The sequence below is a fragment of the Asterias rubens genome, chromosome 4 (genome assembly GCF_902459465.1).
Source record: "Asterias rubens chromosome 4, eAstRub1.3, whole genome shotgun sequence".
NCBI classification, from domain to species: domain Eukaryota; kingdom Metazoa; phylum Echinodermata; class Asteroidea; order Forcipulatida; family Asteriidae; genus Asterias; species Asterias rubens.
Window position 1 is genome coordinate 16,558,934 of NC_047065.1, and position 6,000 is coordinate 16,564,933.

General features: G+C 40.0%; 1 protein-coding gene across 1 annotated transcript in view; it reads left to right on the plus strand.

Annotated features, from left to right (window-relative positions):
• LOC117288972 (cytochrome P450 3A24-like) overlaps window positions 1–6,000 on the plus strand; it is a 35,470-nt gene that overhangs the window by 17,728 nt on the left and 11,742 nt on the right. The window lies entirely within an intron of this gene.

The window sequence follows — 6,000 nt, forward strand, 5'->3', positions numbered from 1 at the left end:
TACTGTACTGTACTGTACTGTACTGTACTGTACTGTACTGTACTGTACTGTACTGTACTGTACTGTACTGTACTGTACTGTACTGTACTGTACTGTACTGTACTGTACTGTACTGTACTGTACTGTACTGTACTGTACTGTACTGTACTGTACTGTACTGTACTGTACTGTACTGTACTGTACTGTACTGTACTGTACTGTACTGTACTGTACTGTACTGTACTGTACTGTACTGTACTGTACTGTACTGTACTGTACTGTACTGTACTGTACTGTACTGTACTGTACTGTACTGTACTGTACTGTACTGTACTGTACTGTACTGTACTGTACTGTACTGTACTGTACTGTACTGTACTGTACTGTACTGTACTGTACTGTACTGTACTGTACTGTACTGTACTGTACTGTACTGTACTGTACTGTACTGTACTGTACTGTACTGTACTGTACTGTACTGTACTGTACTGTACTGTACTGTACTGTACTGTACTGTACTGTACTGTACTGTACTGTACTGTACTGTACTGTACTGTACTGTACTGTACTGTACTGTACTGTACTGTACTGTACTGTACTGTACTGTACTGTACTGTACTGTACTGTACTGTACTGTACTGTACTGTACTGTACTGTACTGTACTGTACTGTACTGTACTGTACTGTACTGTACTGTACTGTACTGTACTGTACTGTACTGTACTGTACTGTACTGTACTGTACTGTACTGTACTGTACTGTACTGTACTGTACTGTACTGTACTGTACTGTACTGTACTGTACTGTACTGTACTGTACTGTACTGTACTGTACTGTACTGTACTGTACTGTACTGTACTGTACTGTACTGTACTGTACTGTACTGTACTGTACTGTACTGTACTGTACTGTACTGTACTGTACTGTACTGTACTGTACTGTACTGTACTGTACTGTACTGTACTGTACTGTACTGTACTGTACTGTACTGTACTGTACTGTACTGTACTGTACTGTACTGTACTGTACTGTACTGTACTGTACTGTACTGTACTGTACTGTACTGTACTGTACTGTACTGTACTGTACTGTACTGTACTGTACTGTACTGTACTGTACTGTACTGTACTGTACTGTACTGTACTGTACTGTACTGTACTGTACTGTACTGTACTGTACTGTACTGTACTGTACTGTACTGTACTGTACTGTACTGTACTGTACTGTACTGTACTGTACTGTACTGTACTGTACTGTACTGTACTGTACTGTACTGTACTGTACTGTACTGTACTGTACTGTACTGTACTGTACTGTACTGTACTGTACTGTACTGTACTGTACTGTACTGTACTGTACTGTACTGTACTGTACTGTACTGTACTGTACTGTACTGTACTGTACTGTACTGTACTGTACTGTACTGTACTGTACTGTACTGTACTGTACTGTACTGTACTGTACTGTACTGTACTGTACTGTACTGTACTGTACTGTACTGTACTGTACTGTACTGTACTGTACTGTACTGTACTGTACTGTACTGTACTGTACTGTACTGTACTGTACTGTACTGTACTGTACTGTACTGTACTGTACTGTACTGTACTGTACTGTACTGTACTGTACTGTACTGTACTGTACTGTACTGTACTGTACTGTACTGTACTGTACTGTACTGTACTGTACTGTACTGTACTGTACTGTACTGTACTGTACTGTACTGTACTGTACTGTACTGTACTGTACTGTACTGTACTGTACTGTACTGTACTGTACTGTACTGTACTGTACTGTACTGTACTGTACTGTACTGTACTGTACTGTACTGTACTGTACTGTACTGTACTGTACTGTACTGTACTGTACTGTACTGTACTGTACTGTACTGTACTGTACTGTACTGTACTGTACTGTACTGTACTGTACTGTACTGTACTGTACTGTACTGTACTGTACTGTACTGTACTGTACTGTACTGTACTGTACTGTACTGTACTGTACTGTACTGTACTGTACTGTACTGTACTGTACTGTACTGTACTGTACTGTACTGTACTGTACTGTACTGTACTGTACTGTACTGTACTGTACTGTACTGTACTGTACTGTACTGTACTGTACTGTACTGTACTGTACTGTACTGTACTGTACTGTACTGTACTGTACTGTACTGTACTGTACTGTACTGTACTGTACTGTACTGTACTGTACTGTACTGTACTGTACTGTACTGTACTGTACTGTACTGTACTGTACTGTACTGTACTGTACTGTACTGTACTGTACTGTACTGTACTGTACTGTACTGTACTGTACTGTACTGTACTGTACTGTACTGTACTGTACTGTACTGTACTGTACTGTACTGTACTGTACTGTACTGTACTGTACTGTACTGTACTGTACTGTACTGTACTGTACTGTACTGTACTGTACTGTACTGTACTGTACTGTACTGTACTGTACTGTACTGTACTGTACTGTACTGTACTGTACTGTACTGTACTGTACTGTACTGTACTGTACTGTACTGTACTGTACTGTACTGTACTGTACTGTACTGTACTGTACTGTACTGTACTGTACTGTACTGTACTGTACTGTACTGTACTGTACTGTACTGTACTGTACTGTACTGTACTGTACTGTACTGTACTGTACTGTACTGTACTGTACTGTACTGTACTGTACTGTACTGTACTGTACTGTACTGTACTGTACTGTACTGTACTGTACTGTACTGTACTGTACTGTACTGTACTGTACTGTACTGTACTGTACTGTACTGTACTGTACTGTACTGTACTGTACTGTACTGTACTGTACTGTACTGTACTGTACTGTACTGTACTGTACTGTACTGTACTGTACTGTACTGTACTGTACTGTACTGTACTGTACTGTACTGTACTGTACTGTACTGTACTGTACTGTACTGTACTGTACTGTACTGTACTGTACTGTACTGTACTGTACTGTACTGTACTGTACTGTACTGTACTGTACTGTACTGTACTGTACTGTACTGTACTGTACTGTACTGTACTGTACTGTACTGTACTGTACTGTACTGTACTGTACTGTACTGTACTGTACTGTACTGTACTGTACTGTACTGTACTGTACTGTACTGTACTGTACTGTACTGTACTGTACTGTACTGTACTGTACTGTACTGTACTGTACTGTACTGTACTGTACTGTACTGTACTGTACTGTACTGTACTGTACTGTACTGTACTGTACTGTACTGTACTGTACTGTACTGTACTGTACTGTACTGTACTGTACTGTACTGTACTGTACTGTACTGTACTGTACTGTACTGTACTGTACTGTACTGTACTGTACTGTACTGTACTGTACTGTACTGTACTGTACTGTACTGTACTGTACTGTACTGTACTGTACTGTACTGTACTGTACTGTACTGTACTGTACTGTACTGTACTGTACTGTACTGTACTGTACTGTACTGTACTGTACTGTACTGTACTGTACTGTACTGTACTGTACTGTACTGTACTGTACTGTACTGTACTGTACTGTACTGTACTGTACTGTACTGTACTGTACTGTACTGTACTGTACTGTACTGTACTGTACTGTACTGTACTGTACTGTACTGTACTGTACTGTACTGTACTGTACTGTACTGTACTGTACTGTACTGTACTGTACTGTACTGTACTGTACTGTACTGTACTGTACTGTACTGTACTGTACTGTACTGTACTGTACTGTACTGTACTGTACTGTACTGTACTGTACTGTACTGTACTGTACTGTACTGTACTGTACTGTACTGTACTGTACTGTACTGTACTGTACTGTACTGTACTGTACTGTACTGTACTGTACTGTACTGTACTGTACTGTACTGTACTGTACTGTACTGTACTGTACTGTACTGTACTGTACTGTACTGTACTGTACTGTACTGTACTGTACTGTACTGTACTGTACTGTACTGTACTGTACTGTACTGTACTGTACTGTACTGTACTGTACTGTACTGTACTGTACTGTACTGTACTGTACTGTACTGTACTGTACTGTACTGTACTGTACTGTACTGTACTGTACTGTACTGTACTGTACTGTACTGTACTGTACTGTACTGTACTGTACTGTACTGTACTGTACTGTACTGTACTGTACTGTACTGTACTGTACTGTACTGTACTGTACTGTACTGTACTGTACTGTACTGTACTGTACTGTACTGTACTGTACTGTACTGTACTGTACTGTACTGTACTGTACTGTACTGTACTGTACTGTACTGTACTGTACTGTACTGTACTGTACTGTACTGTACTGTACTGTACTGTACTGTACTGTACTGTACTGTACTGTACTGTACTGTACTGTACTGTACTGTACTGTACTGTACTGTACTGTACTGTACTGTACTGTACTGTACTGTACTGTACTGTACTGTACTGTACTGTACTGTACTGTACTGTACTGTACTGTACTGTACTGTACTGTACTGTACTGTACTGTACTGTACTGTACTGTACTGTACTGTACTGTACTGTACTGTACTGTACTGTACTGTACTGTACTGTACTGTACTGTACTGTACTGTACTGTACTGTACTGTACTGTACTGTACTGTACTGTACTGTACTGTACTGTACTGTACTGTACTGTACTGTACTGTACTGTACTGTACTGTACTGTACTGTACTGTACTGTACTGTACTGTACTGTACTGTACTGTACTGTACTGTACTGTACTGTACTGTACTGTACTGTACTGTACTGTACTGTACTGTACTGTACTGTACTGTACTGTACTGTACTGTACTGTACTGTACTGTACTGTACTGTACTGTACTGTACTGTACTGTACTGTACTGTACTGTACTGTACTGTACTGTACTGTACTGTACTGTACTGTACTGTACTGTACTGTACTGTACTGTACTGTACTGTACTGTACTGTACTGTACTGTACTGTACTGTACTGTACTGTACTGTACTGTACTGTACTGTACTGTACTGTACTGTACTGTACTGTACTGTACTGTACTGTACTGTACTGTACTGTACTGTACTGTACTGTACTGTACTGTACTGTACTGTACTGTACTGTACTGTACTGTACTGTACTGTACTGTACTGTACTGTACTGTACTGTACTGTACTGTACTGTACTGTACTGTACTGTACTGTACTGTACTGTACTGTACTGTACTGTACTGTACTGTACTGTACTGTACTGTACTGTACTGTACTGTACTGTACTGTACTGTACTGTACTGTACTGTACTGTACTGTACTGTACTGTACTGTACTGTACTGTACTGTACTGTACTGTACTGTACTGTACTGTACTGTACTGTACTGTACTGTACTGTACTGTACTGTACTGTACTGTACTGTACTGTACTGTACTGTACTGTACTGTACTGTACTGTACTGTACTGTACTGTACTGTACTGTACTGTACTGTACTGTACTGTACTGTACTGTACTGTACTGTACTGTACTGTACTGTACTGTACTGTACTGTACTGTACTGTACTGTACTGTACTGTACTGTACTGTACTGTACTGTACTGTACTGTACTGTACTGTACTGTACTGTACTGTACTGTACTGTACTGTACTGTACTGTACTGTACTGTACTGTACTGTACTGTACTGTACTGTACTGTACTGTACTGTACTGTACTGTACTGTACTGTACTGTACTGTACTGTACTGTACTGTACTGTACTGTACTGTACTGTACTGTACTGTACTGTACTGTACTGTACTGTACTGTACTGTACTGTACTGTACTGTACTGTACTGTACTGTACTGTACTGTACTGTACTGTACTGTACTGTACGTACTGTACTGTACTGTACTGTAACTGTACTGTACTGTACTGTACTGTACTGTACTGTACTGTACTGTACTGTACTGTACTGTACTGTACTGTACTGTACTGTACTGTACTGTACTGTACTGTACTGTACTGTACTGTACTGTACTGTACTGTACTGTACTGTACTGTACTG